Source organism: Octodon degus, unplaced genomic scaffold (assembly GCF_000260255.1).
Source record: "Octodon degus isolate 3935 unplaced genomic scaffold, OctDeg1.0 scaffold00002, whole genome shotgun sequence".
Classification (NCBI taxonomy): domain Eukaryota; kingdom Metazoa; phylum Chordata; class Mammalia; order Rodentia; family Octodontidae; genus Octodon; species Octodon degus.
In genome coordinates, this window is record NW_004524578.1 from 16,330,647 (window position 1) to 16,345,904 (window position 15,258).

Consider the following 15,258-nt stretch of genomic DNA (forward strand, 5'->3'; position numbering starts at 1 on the left):
AAAAAAATCTGAAACATTCATCAATGAAAATAGAAAATGCTATAGGGAATAGAGGATAGATAAAATATTATTTAGTCTAATAAAGAGAAAATTATTGCCATTACTTCACATGAAGATGTATATAAACCAGTGTGTTGTATACCTTAATCATATTCAATTTTTATTTGTTAATCATTAGATCAGGCTTCAATAAAGCTGAGGGGTGGGAGAGGGGGAGACAGAGACAGAGACAGAGAGACAGAGAGATAGAGACAGAGAGACAGAGATACAGAAAGAGAGACAGTTAGAGACAGAGATAGACACAGAACCAGAGACACAGGCGTTGTCTCAACCTCTCTAATGATTCCTTATAAATCTATCTGGGGCCTGTGTAACACTAGCATCAGGCTCCTAAAAGCTTAGTATGTCTAATTGTGCCCCTATCACCATGAGACTTAAGTAATCTGTGCTGGACATTCTTGGAGCAGGTAGGGAAGGCCAACCAAGAGCCGTGACTGTTTAGAAGGACTGGAACCAGTACGAGAGCGTACTGTCTGAAGAACTTGATGTGAAGATAAACCATCCCCTGCTTTATTTCTCACCATCAAACAATAATGAAATCTCCAGTGAGGTGTTGGTGTGTCCTTATTTACAGTCATATGATGTTACCATTTTCTATTCCAAATTGCAAATTCAATCCTCAGATTCAATTATTCTAAAGACAGCCACTAATATGCTTAACAGTGTTTGAAAAGAAAGACAGGCTGTGCTGCATTTTATAAATACGTACATAGATACAATACCAGGGAGGCTAAGGCTCAGCACTTTTTTCTTAAGAAAATAAAAGACTGTTTGTATCTCCAGACAGGGATGAAAGGAGAGGAAAGGATTTTGGTGGTGAGACACAAGAAAGATTCCTAGATTCATGGGTCACAGGGACAGAATTCCTACATGATGCTGTGTGAGAAAAGCCCTTTATGGTCATTCTTAACACCTCTGAGATGCCACACTCTTTCAGTTTCATTTTACTTTGTTTATTTAGATTTTTCTATGTTTATTTCATAATAAAAGATTTTCTTTTTTCCTGTAAATTTATTTTTAAATATTTTTATTGAGAAATAAATAGCAATGAGACAGTTTCACAACTGATTACTAGCAGTTTCAATAATTAATGCATTGCATTTTGTTGTCTTAGTGGTTATTCATTATACAAGATGCAGACCTGATATCCTGTCTCAAACACCTTTAGAACAAACCTATCTATTAATTGAATTAAGAGAATGGAGCTGTATATCTATCCTAACTCTTTTGAGTATACAAATACAAAATGGACGTTCATTTGTATTCCCCTTCTTGGGTTAGTTTTGTCAGAGAAGGGCAGTATTGTAGCCAATGAGATTTATCCGAGCCTCAGTTATTGTTAATTGAAAACTTTCCCCAATACCCTGCCATGAAGCCTTGAAATAAAAGATTTTCTTTCAAAGTCCTTATTAAAAATTCTTAAAGCAGGGCTGGCCTGATAGCAGACTGCAGTGCCTCCTTAGGTAGAGCACAGCGGCTGGAGTTGAAATCCCCATGGTGCCTTGCTGGCCCCACCCCCCAGGACCTGCTGAGATGGTGATTGAGAATGGGTGTGGTGGTGTGTGCCTGCAATCCCAGCTCTTGGGAGGCTGAAAACAGAAGAATCACTATGAGTCTGATTTATGTAGTTAGACCCTGTAGACCCTGTCCTAAATACAGAAAAAAAAATTATTAAGATCATTTGTTCACAGAGATCACTTACAAAAACCATGTTGCAGAGTAAGTAGATTTCAGATTGTGGACTATATATCATTGGATATAAGACCCATATCTCAAGATATTCTCTTTCCTTGAAAAGTCATGACTAGCCATAAAACATATTTTGAAGCAAACCTATGTAGAACCTTGCTATTTAATGTATGGCTCTTGGAACAACAATACTGGTATCGGCTTGGACTTGTTAGAAATGGGAAAATGGCCTGATCCCCAAGCAACTGCATGAGAATCTTGCATCATTCTGAAGATCTCTGGATAATTGACATGAACAAAATCTTTTAGAGAGATTATTAATGAGATTTATATTTCTGAAGTATATGGACTTTGCCCATTTCTGCATGCAAATTGGAAAATATGTACTAAAACTGCTATCATTGAAGGTATTAACATTGTTTTGCTTATGTGAAAATCAAGCCATTAACTGCAATGTATAAAAGTTATTTGAAAAGTTCATACTAGTCTGAAAGTAGTGATTATTTTATAGTAGCACATACCAACATCAGCAGAGTACAATAATATCAGAGTCAGCATACATCAGAAATCTGGAAAATAAAAAAGAAATGTACAAAACTATAGTAAATTTCTCTCTCTCTCTCTCTCTCTCTCTCTCTCTCTCTCTCTCTCTCTCTCTCTCTTCTTTTGATCTGCCTCTGTCTCAGACTATTTCTCTAAGTTTTATTAGCACATTTTTGTGTGGCATGATGACTACATTCATTGTGGGGAGCTGACATGTGTACAGGACACATTTTCATCCTTTCTATATCCTCTTCCATCCACCTCCTCTCTCTAAAGTATCTCTCCTTCACCAGGGGCCCTTATTAGGTAAGATCAATCCCCCTCTTTTTAATCATTTATTTTGTTCTTTAATTCATTTATGTTTTGAATTTATCATATAAAATATTTTCTTATGAAAGGGAAAAGACATTGATGAGTCATATATGGAACCTTCATTTCATTTATGTTTTTATAAGAAGGCTAAATGTCAAGTGTAAAAATATTCTATTTGAAAATAGATTTTTTTTTATGTATTTGGTACAGGACCTCACTATGTAGCTCAAACTCATAGTGATCCTAATGTTTTCAGCCTCCCCAGTGCTGGGATTACAGGCATGTGCCACCATGCTTAGCCTTAAAAATAGATATCATAATAATTATTCATTCTATATTAATTAGTTAACTCCCTGACCTCTGACTTCTGAGTGTCAGTAATCCACCTTAAATATGGTTTCTTTGGATTAATGTTGTCCTCTGATCAGTAAGGCATAGACTTTTCAAGCGAAGCACAGAAAATTTAGTATGGATGACTATAAAACCTCTACATTGATATCAAATGAAGTTCAAAGCTATAACAAGGAACTCAAGAAGTATGGAGTATTCCATACATGTAACAAATATTAGCTGCCAGAATATGACTGAGGGTTTAGGAAAATCCTCATCTCTGTAAGAGGTAATGGGAAATTAGTCAGTATATAGCTTAGAGGGTACAATAAGAGACAGTCTTCCTCCCAAAGTTCCTCTGTTAGTCTTTCGAGTTACTGTCTTGCTCACTGAATCACTTTTCAATGGTTTTCTTTTTGAGCAATGATTTTTTGAAGACAGTAGCTAATGGGGAATGGGGTTAGAGTTCACACTTGTAAAGCTAAAGCTAAAAGATTTTGAAGGATGAATTATGAGTGGTTCAAGGGTAAAATACTGGTATCACTTAAGAATAGAAAGACAGATTTACAAGCAATCAAACTAATAGAAAATGTGAACTAAAAATCATTGTGCATGTATATATGAACATATGGGTATGTTGTCACTTCAAAAATTTTAGTTGGTGTTATAATAATTTTACATTTGAGGTAATTTATACATTTAGTCAATGGCAGAATTAACAATCATACCTGGCTCTGACTATAAATCTATCACTCCACTATTCTACCCATGGTGTCCTAACCTCAATATTATCGCCATTGGACAGAATAGTTTTGTATTGTAGGGAATTCATTCTATGGAGTATGGAATATTTAGGAACTCCCTAACCTCTGACTTCTAGGTGCCCGTAGAATATCTGCCTTACCTCAAGTTTTGATAAACAAATTCCATCTAGAAACAACACAGTGTCTTCTGTGGAAAAAATCACGCCTGATGGGAAACTGCTGTTGTATTTATAGTAGATCCTTAGGACCCTTAATGTGAACATGTAAAAGTAAATCCTCTCCTGACTATAAGCCACTGATACAAACACATTAATGTAAATGGCTTAATGGGTTTGCCTGCAATCATGTCTACTAGGCATCCTTCTTTGATGAAATTGCCTTGTCCTGATTTTTAATCTTGGAGCAATAAATAATTATATCGTTTAGCTCAAGCCAACAGATGGAAATATGATCTAAGTCGGGAGAATCCAGCATTACCAAGACCCTTTCTTCTTGAAGGTGAAGAAAGTTGGATAACATGTCAAGACTCAGCCCATAGGCCATTTTCTAAATAATAATTACAGTGACAGGAAATAATAGTAAGAGGTTTCTGTGTTTGAAATTTTCAGAAATGCTCCCATTCCTAATATTAGAAAGCTGGGTGGTTGTTATGGTTTGTGTCTGGTTCTCTCCCAAAGCCTCATGTAAGTTATGGGGCAGATGTGGCTGAAGGAGCAATGAGTGGCTTGATGGGTGGGGACAGAGAGTTGTGAAATGTTAAACTGCCTAGCCTGTGTGTTCTCAGAGATGTAGAGAGGGTCATCCTGGACATGGCAGTGCCTCAACCTCTTCTCCAGTATCTTAAAACCTCTAGTACTGTGAGCTAAATAAACCTTTCCTTACCTTATTTTGAGTGTTGGGTACTTGTCCCAGCAATGAGAGAAGAGGACCTCAGGTACCGCCCTGGTCCTCTGTCCCCACCCCTCAAGCCACTCGCTGTTGCTCCACCAACCATAATTTTCCACCCCTGGGTCCCCAAAGTTTGGTGCACATCTTTTTGTCCAAAAGGCATTTTAGTCTATCTCTATGAGTTTCCAAAATCCCAACAGTTTCAGCATTGCTGAAAAGTCCAAGTCCCAAGTCTCCTCCAAGAACCAAGGCAAACTGTCAACTGTGAGGCAAACTTTCAACTGTGAGCCCTTGTACAAATGAAAAGTTAAATACATCCAACATTCAAAAGCACAAGATAACCATTGCCATTCCAAAAGGTATACATAGAAGGATACAAATGATTGGGACCAAAACAAGCCCAAAATCCAGCAGGGCAAACATTAAATCCTAAAGTTTTATCTCGAACATCTGAAGCAAAATGTGGCAAATTGTGAGCTTCATGGGGCTCCACACTTACAGCACTTCTGGTGGTTATAGCTCCCTTGGCTTCTCTTGTAGGCCAGCTTTGCTCTCTCTTTGCAGTTTCCCTTAAATGATCCACACTCCTGCTTTTCCAAACTTCTGGGGTTTCCACAGAATGGGCTTCTCACTCACACCTTTATACACTGCCCCCTCAGGGGTACACTGCCTGGCCTCCAAGACCTTCTTCTGAAATCAAGGTGGAAGCCTTCTTAACCTCAAAACTCCTGCATTCTGCATGCACCTAAAACCAATGCCATGTGGATGATGCCAAGGTCTGCTGCCAGCTGGAGCAGTAGTCAGGCTTTCCTCTATTGTGGCTGCAGGGATTAAGTGCTTGGATCACAGAGCACTCTGGCCCTGATTCCAAGAAACAAATTCTCTATGCCAGCACCATTGTGTAATCTGGTGTGGCTACCACCTTCATTCTGGAACCTGGTGTGGCCATTGCCTCCATTCTAGACCAACAGTTCTGTGGTTTTCTCCTCAAAGCAAAGTCCCTTATGCTTGGGGTTCTCAGGCTGCAAAGGACAAGATCTTTCCACCTCCTGTGATGCTCTCAGACCATCCTTTCCATTCTCTTGTTCCTTCTTGACAATGGAGATCCTCAGGTCTATCTTTGCATTCCACCACTTTATTGGAGCTTCCTTTCTGACCAGACTTGCAACATTTTATATCATCCTTCTGGGCTGTTTGTACTTGATTCTCAATGTAAATCTGACTGAAAGCCCCTAACAACAGCCATGCCACTGTCCCAATATTTGACTATTTTGAGATTTCCTTTGAAATATTAATCAGTCCTCCATGTTTAATTTCAGTCTCAGGCAAAGTCTCTGTACATGGAAAAAATTCAGACAAACTTTCTGCTAAGCAAAAACACAAATGATCTGGAATCTGACAACCAATGCAGTATAGTTGACAATGAGACAACTAGACAACAGCCAAAGCTGTTCCAGCGCTTCACTCATAGACGATATCTTCAAACATTTCCTATCTCTGCCCATAAACCATTCCCAAAAGCTTGTAATCCACAATGTCAGATTTAGCCACAGCATTGAGCCCACTCCTGGTACCAAATTCTGTATTAGTTAGACAACTAGACAATGAGACAACTAGACACAAACCATAACATGGGTTTTTTTCTGTCTTGAGTATGTTGTCTACTCCATGAGGTTCATGCTATAGTTATTGTCTACCTGAGTTAGTTTCAAGTGTGCTTTCTGTTGCTTACACCCAGATAATTCCAGGCAATAGAATCTTCAGAGACAAGTTCCCTAAGAGCCATGACTTTCAAATAGTCATCCTTTCCCATTCTCAAACCTTGTACCCAACTCCCCCCTCAAACAACTGGGAGGGAAAAAAATCAGAGAAGAATCTATCTTTATCTGTTATCAAATATTACCTTATGAAGCCCTACAGAGGTTTCCTGAGTATTGTTAAATAATTATTACCACAAATAAGGCTAAGCAAAATATGAGAGCAGGGTTATTTTGGTGAAGTTTAATTTGTGGTATATGTTAATTAAAGAAAATGCATGCTCTATAAAAAGAATGACTCAAGCATGTTCCTTAAGACTTAAACAATGCTGAGTGGTAAGTACTTCATAAATGGTCCAAAGTTAGCCAGGCTTGGTGTTGCAAACCTACAGTCCAGCACTCAGAAGGCTGAGGCAGGAGGATCATCAGGCCATCATGAGCTTGAGGCCAGACTGGCGACATAGTGAGTTCAAGTTGAACCTGAACTACGGAGCAAGACCCTGTTTCCAAAAACAAAAAGTCCCAAAGTATACAGAACATGTTATCTGATCCATGAAGAAGAGTGACAAATGACCCCAGAGGGAGATAAGTATAGAAACAGGTACCTGTCACCTAGATAAAGCAATAGGAGGACTATACTCATAACATTTAAGTACCCTGTAAATAGTTATCCTAAGACATAAAGGAAAACCTCTTTTTAAGTCAAAGTACATAGAAGTGTTTATAAATATAACATGGCTACAATAGTCTGTGGGAGAGACATATTTAAGGATTTGGAGGATAGCTGATAGATCCTCATGTTGATTTTACAGGTTTATAATGACTTCTGATTTCAAAAGAACTTTAATTCTGGAAAACCAAAACTGTACTTAGAACAGAAAGGAAAAACTAGAGGAAACCTGTTGTGCTGCCTTCTTAGTGTAGGCTATAATGCATGGTGGAAACTTCAATGTTCCTTTCAGGTGTTGCAGCTTAATTAAAGAAGACAGGAAATCATATTTGGACTGATTAGGAATGGAGACTGAACAGCTGGAAATATAAAGACCAGTGTAAAGTTTTCCTGAAAACAAAAGCATGGATTAAAAGAAAGAAAAGAGAAGAAGGAAAAGAGAAACAGACAGAGAAATGTAGGAAGTTTTTATTTTTGTTGTTGTTGTTGTTGTTGTTTTGCAGAACAGGGGATGGAACTCAGACCTTTGAGTTTGACAAGGAAGCACTTATTCCACTGAGCCATCTCCCCAGCCTGAAAGGAAAGAAGTTAAAATGAAGTGGAACGAGAAACATCGGAAGCACCTTTACTTGTGAATCTCAACCGAAGAATCCAGAAAAGTTTCTTAAAGAATGTATTTTTCCTGGCCTCTATGTTCTACCCTCTCATTGTTTAGCTTTTCTTTTTTTAAAAAAAATGTATTTGGCACAGTGTCTTGCTATTATTTCTTGGGCTCATAGAGATCCTTCTGTTTTCAGCCTCCAAAGTGCTGGGATCAGATCACAGGCATGGACCTCAGTGCTTAGTCTGGGTGGCAGGTCCAGCACACCAGGACAGCAGGGCTGGCATGGCATGTGGTGTCGGGGATCAAAACCTGATCCTTGCCTAAGCAGGTGCCTAGTCTGCTGAGCTATCTCATGCTTTAGCTTTTTAAGCCCTCTATTTTTTTTGAAATATTATTTTTTAAAATTTTATTGAGAAACAAATAGCAATGAGACAGTTTCAAAACAGGTTAGTAGGACAGTTATAATCAATGCATTACATATTGTTGTCCTCGTAGTGGCTATTCATAGTACAAGATGCAGACATGATATCCTGTCCAAACACTATTAGTACAAATCTTTCTTCTCATTGAATTAAGAGAAGGTAGCTGTATATCTATTCTAACTATTTTTATATACAGATATGTATATATATATATATATATATATATATTTCATTACAAAATGGTCCTTCATTTATATCCCCCTTTTTGGTTTAGTTTTGTCAGAGATGGGTATTCCATTGTCATTTAAACATTGTAGGTGTGTTCAACAAAATAATCCAATATAGTCCAGTAATCCATAATAGTAGTGGGTTATCCACAGGACTGGCATTGTCAGAAGTTATTAACTTGAGCCATTTACAGGTCAGCATATTAATGTGGCTTTACTTTTTATACCTTGTTTTTATACTTTTCTGCTGGATGGTTAAGACCAAGATAAAGCAAGACCTATATAAAAAGAAATGTAACTTTTATATCTGACAGTGTCAGTCAAAGCCCCTCAGGATTTATCCTGAAACCCTATACCACAATTTGTAGATCCTTTGTCAGTGTCATCCATGTGGATGAGTCACGGCTATTACTTGACCAATTTGCTCTCTGTAAAAGCCTGAGAGAATGTTTTCTTTTGAGGTCTAAGGCCTTTAATGGGTCTCTTTCTATACGACACAAAAGCCAACTTGAAGCTGCCATTTCCCTAAAACCCAGACATCCTTTGACCCTGTGATGGCAGCAAAAGTCATTGAAATTGGATGGGAAGTTTTATAAAATGAAAAAGGGCACTGTTTCTACTTTAAGAAAATCTATCCAGATTTCATTGTTGTTTTAGACCTTATGGTTCTAATTTTTGTATTGGGATTCACCAATTACGGACAATCACATGAGTAGAGCTCCTTTTCTCCAGGGCATGGTAGTAGGAAGGATGGAAAGTTTATCTTAAGAAAATTGCTATTAAGTTTTCCTGTATTAAGTAAATGCTTTGTATTTTTTGTGTATTGGGCTTTTCTCTTCCCAATTATCAAAAATGTAAGCAAAAGGAATGCCATTTCCAACAGAAGAGGAACAAATTGCTAAGAAAGCAGGGACTCTGCTTTATTTTATAATACAAAACAAAAGCAAAACATATAGAAGAAAGTTGCAAGCCAAGTCTTAATTTCAGCAAGAGATTGAAGCATTTGTGGCAAAATATTGTATTCTCTCATTTTTGCTAAGTTGTGCTAGTGATATGGCTCACACTGGAAAGTAAGAGTGTAGGGAAAGGATCACCCAAGATAATTTACCACAGTGACAACAACATTGCATGGAGTCAGAAAAAAGGCCTAGGTTCATGGCATCTTTAGAGGATTACTGTCTCTGTAACCCTCTGAGGACATTAATCTCCAAACTTCATAACTGTGTGTGTGGTCCTCATTTGTATAACAGTGTTAATATGTTCTGTCTGTCTCAATGGATTAATGTCAACTTTACACAAAATATTCAGTTTTTAAAAGGAGCAATAACCAGCTTCAAATATCAGGTTGATTGCTTCAAAGCATACACACAATTGCTTACATGGTTCTTTATGATGGATAGAAAGGAGCAAAGATGATATATGCTGTAGCAACATGCATGTTATACAATGTTCTCTTGGAATTTTTCTATCGAATTCAAAGCATAGGAAATAAAGGAATGGGAGATCTAAGGCCTATTCCTTCACTGCATGATAGAATTCAGTCTGAGTGTTAGTTAAACCATGGCATAGAAATGAAGAAAATTAGACCCTTTCAACTTTCCAGCCACCAATGTTACTCTATACTGCACTAGTGGCTTAAACATTCCCATGACTGTCTTTGTCCATTCAGGATTTTATAATAAATATCATTAACTGGGTAATTTATTTATTATTGCTTTTAAATCATTTATTTATTGTTTTATTTATTTATTTGGTACAAGGTCTAACTAGAGAGCTTGGACTCATAGTGATCCTCCTGTCACAGCTCCTCCAGTGCTGGGATTATAGGCATGTGCCACCATACCTTGTTTCGACAGCTGTCATGACATGCAGTACTGGGGATTGAACCCAGGTCCATGCTCTTGCCAAGCAGGTGCCTAGACTGCTGAGCTATCTCCCAGCCCTTACGCCCTTACTAGGTAATGTATAAGCTACAAAATTTATTTCTCACAGTTTTGAAAGCTGGAAAGTCTCAGCTCAAGATGCTAGCAGAAGTGATTGTTAAACGAGGCTCATCAAGCATCAACAGTGACATTTTGCTGCTGCTTTACCTGGTATTAGGACCAAACAAGCTACACTGGGATGTCAGTGCTATTCATGATATCAGAGTCCTCATGGCCTAGTCAACTCTTAAAGACTCCACCTCCTAATACCAGCACCTTGTGGTTAAATTTCAATATATGAATTTTAAGGAATAGAAGCTTTCACACAAACTTACTACCTGTTCTGTCCCTCTTTATGTTCTTCTTGAATGCAAAATACATTCATCTCCGGGATTTCTCTGTAGCCCTAGAGCCTTAACTCATTTTAACACCAGCTCAATATGTAAACGCTCTAAGTCTAATTAAATCAGGTATAGGTGAGACACAAGGTATAACTCATTTGGAGAAAAATCCTCCCTATTGGAATTTATGAAATCAAGTAAGCTACATGCTTCATTCCAAAATGGATAAATAGAAAAGATGAAAGACACGGCACTTCTCAAGTCCCAAACCTTACAGGGTCTATAATAGTACATTTTAAGGCTCAAGAACAGTCTCTTACTTGATGCTCTGTTTTCCAGTTACTCTGGGGACAATGCTTGGGACCCCAGGGATATGGGAAGCCCTATTCCAATAGCTTTACTTGGCTAAGCCCAGGCTCTATTGTTCGTAGGCTGGTGACTAATATTTGTACTTCCCCAAGGCTGCAGATCTGGGCTGGTAGGGAGGCCTCATTGGCCTGGTTTTACTGGGATTGCCTTCCTAGGGAATCCTTAAGGTGGTCCTACCTATGTAGCAGTTCTCTGACTGGTAATTAGTCTCTCTAGGCCATGGTCTCACAGCATGTGTCATCTGCACACCAGTGGAGGTGGCAGACTGGCTGCTTATGTCCTTAAGAAAGATGGCTCAGACCAAACCTGGGTCCATTTGTGTCACACCAGGAGCAACAGAGAGCTGCTGTCCTAGAATGTGAGGATAAGAGACTTGAAGAAGTTTCAGGTATCAAGCATTAGGTTTCCTCAGGTACCAGAAGCCTTTATTTGAGATTCTTCTTTCCTTAGGGTCTCAATGTCCTTGGTATGGGAGGGACGATCAGTCCCTATGACCTCAGCCTCTATACCTGGGCTATTCTTCCATCATCGTGATGAATAGATCTAACGTCATTTTGTACATACTATTCTCCTTATCAATAAGTGGCTCAGGCTCATCTTGAACATGCTCTTTTTTATTCTTCACTACATGCAAAAGATGAGAAATTTCCAAATGTTTAAGTTCTGTTTCCCTTTTGATTATAAATTCCATCTTTAATTCATTTCTCTCTTCTCACATTTTACTCCAAGGCAGACAAGAAAAAGCCATATGCACCCATGACACTGCTTAGATAATTTCTTCTGCTTAAAATCCTATTTCTTTGCTCAAAATCTCTATCTTGCACAAAATACTAGAACAGAAATCTAATGTAGCCATGCTTTTGCATTTTATGAAAAGGACCAGTAGTAGCTAGGTGGGAACTTTCAGGGTCAGTCACCATGTGCATATGGAAAAAGTGGCTGCTACCTCTTTTCAAATGATTGTTAACATTCCTTCAATATTCCTTCACTCTTATTCTTTTGTCTCATCCCAGGCCATCCATAAAGAACCACAAGGAACCAACCAAACTTTCTGAGTTACACAGACTCACATTTACAAGTGACCTACAGTAATTTTGTTTATTCTCTTCTTATTGTAATGTTAAATTCGTCCATTAGGAGTAGTTCCTGTTTGCCAGTTTTAACACCCAATGCAAGAGCTCTAGCCAGGCATATGTAGGAATGTGCCTGCCTCTACATGTGCTATCAAAGCTCTCCACAATAGCACACATGGATTTCCCCAATAAAGCCCAAACCCCTTGTTTCTCTGCAGAGACACCAATTCAAGAGGTATCTACAGTGTTTATACAACAAATTTCTCTGGTCTCTGTTATCCTTAGATTGTGCTTATTGGTTTTGAGTTCACCAGGCAGTGGACTGATTGTAATCAGTTACAGAATTACTGTTCTTTCTGTTTCTCAAACCAAAATTTCCTCACTTTTTGTCTCAGATCTCATCAAAATGGTCTTCCTCTTAAGATTTTTACCTACACCCTATTTGCAACCTCTAAGGTAATCTTTGGAACTCTCTTCTGAGCCCTCACAGAATTGTCCTTAAAGCTCTGTTCATGGCTGTGTAGCTTTTATCTAGAATGCAAATTCCCTGCCATGTTGTAGGCCAGAGTATGGACACATGCCTTTGTGCTTGGCTGTTCACCTTTAAGTCTACACACATACAAGTATCGGGACCAGTCTATATGTGGCTATTTCTGCATATGTATTAACTTTGACAAACAACGTCAAAGAAGAAAGGTCTATTTTGGCTCAGGGCTACAGAGATTTTAGACTATGTTGGCCAGCTTTACCACTTTAGGCCTGTAACAGGGCAAGAATAGCATCACACAAGGGCATGGCGGAGAAAAGCTGCTACGTTCATTATGGGCATAAAATAGAGAGGAAAGGAAAGAAAGAACCAGAGAGGAAAAGGCCAAGAACAGCATATAGCTACCAAGGTCGTGCTCTCTAACTCACTGCCTTCAATCAGGGGCTACTTCCTAACAGCCCACTTAAATATAATAACTGATTGAGCAACTGAGTTGATGAGGTCAGAGCTCATCCACTAGTCACCACTGTGGGCCTCATGGTTGAACATCACCTCACTAAAAATCAAGCCTTCAACACGAGGTCTTTTTTAGGGAGATGTTAGGTGCAAACCATGAGATTATGGATGTGAAGACAGATGTATGTGTCCATGGATACTCAGCAGTCGATTGAATACACATGCATTTATAAATATGCTATAAAGATGAATGCATGAAAGACAAGAACATTCACTTATTGAACTTGCATCAGGAATATAAGGAATTGTGACTATTTCTCAACTAAGAAGTTGGCTTACAGTTTCATCTCTGAGAAATCTGGGAAAAATTCAAGGGAAATTAGTTTTTAAAAACACACAAAAATAATTATTTACAGTATGCCTTTGATGTTGAACTTTCCCTTAATATGTTGGAACTCTCTGTAGTGCATTTATTTGTTATCCAGAAAAAGCAAAATACGATCCAAAGATGATACCATAGAGAACACAACAGTCTACCTGACACATTTGTTAGTTCAGTCTATTAACTGTAGAACAGATGGTACCAGTGTAAAGGCAACATTGGAAATATTGGATGCAGCCTATGTTAGGCAGTTTTCCACTTCTATAGTGATATTCCTGAGATAATTAACTTCATATACGGAGAAAAGGTTTATTTGATTTTTGATCAGGATGTTCAAGACTGGGTGGCATCATTGTTTTAGTCTTGTGTTGAGGGCAAGATGGCAATGGCAGAGAGTCCTTGTCAGAGAACACTCACATCGTTATGCAGGAAGCAGAGAGAAGATGAGACAAGAGTCTCATCTTCTTTCAAGGAACCTCCTTTCAAGGAACACCGTCAAAGATCAAAGGTCCTCCTAAAGCCCCCTCCTCCTAGGCGTCCACAACACTTCCCAGTAGCACTGTCCTGAGTGTCAAACATTTACTACATGGACCTTTTGGGGACATTTAACATGCAGACTGTAGGATAGCACTCTCTCCAGCCATCAGAACAATTTCAGAATGAGATCTCAAATAGTAGGGATACAGGAAAATGGAAGACAGTTTGGTCCAAACACAGTATTAGTAATAGTAACAGATCTTTGTAGGCACTTACTATGGGCCAGTACCATTTGAAGAGTACCATGTGTTGTTAGAGCCCAGATAAAAGGCTTGACCTTGCTAAAGAGACAGTCTGATAAGGAAGTGAAATGTGGAAATGTCCCAACTTCTTTATCACTCCTTTGGCCAATGGGCCTAACTGCCGAATCAGAATTTTCTGTTTATCAGCTTGGCCCTGGGAAACTGTTCTGGTCCCACAGAAGGCCTAGAATTAACTGAGACAAATTTTGGACACAGGAACAAGATTATCTATGCACAAGCTTAAAGCAAATTATACCCATTTGATTTTCTTTATTTTCATTTCATCCTCCCTCTACCCTGATACCCTCTGCAAGTGCTGGACCCCTGAAATGTATGTTATTATCGACACAATCATGATTTTGCACGAGTGCCTCAAGCTTTTAGACAGATGTCTTTAAGTATTTCAATTGTGAAACTCATTTGCATTTCTTTGATTCTATGATCATTATCCTGTTGTGTATCTTTGCTTCTCTGCTTTTACTGATCATGCTATGTGAATATTCTGTCTTACAAAAGCTAGCTTTCTGCTTGAATCCTACATTAATCTATTGCAATTCTAATTTCCTTAGTTCACTTGTCCTCGTTGTTTCCTCATTGCTGGGTCATAAGACCTGATTTGACACCCACAACTTAAACGAAGGAAGATTTATTTTTGTTCCCCATTTCAGCCCATAGTTGGCTGACTCCAAATCAGAAGCTGGATGGCAGGGGGACATGGCAAAAACAGGATCCTCCATGTGATAGCCAGAGAGTAGAGTTCAAAGAGAGAGTGGGGGACAAGAATACAGTTACCATGTCTCCAGTGACCCGCCTGTAGCCTACTCCATCCTTTAATAGCATATTCCATTACAGAAATGAAGTGGATGCAATTATTGATGACACATTGATCCTGTGATCCATTCACCCCTCTCACATTGAACATTGGGGGAAGTATTTTAGATTTAAATTATAATATCATAAAAAAATAGTTTTGCAAAGTTTTTACAACATATTCTCTCAAACTAGTTTTCCTCTGACTGAGGGAGATCTTGGGTTTCAATAAACTCCATTTAAAACCACCTTTCTGGAGTAGCAGCCTGACTTAGTTAGGTTTAGTCACTGCGTCCAAAGACCTGGAAGAACCAACTCAGGGGAGGAAATGTCTGCTTTGGCTTATCGTTTCAGTTTGTGCCTAGCTGGTTTC

General features: G+C 38.6%; 1 pseudogene; it reads left to right on the forward strand.

Annotated features, from left to right (window-relative positions):
- Positions 1-1,339: 1,339 nt before the first annotated feature.
- On the forward strand, positions 1,340-1,498 carry LOC111816264 (annotated as a pseudogene).
- Positions 1,499-15,258: the final 13,760 nt, after the last annotated feature.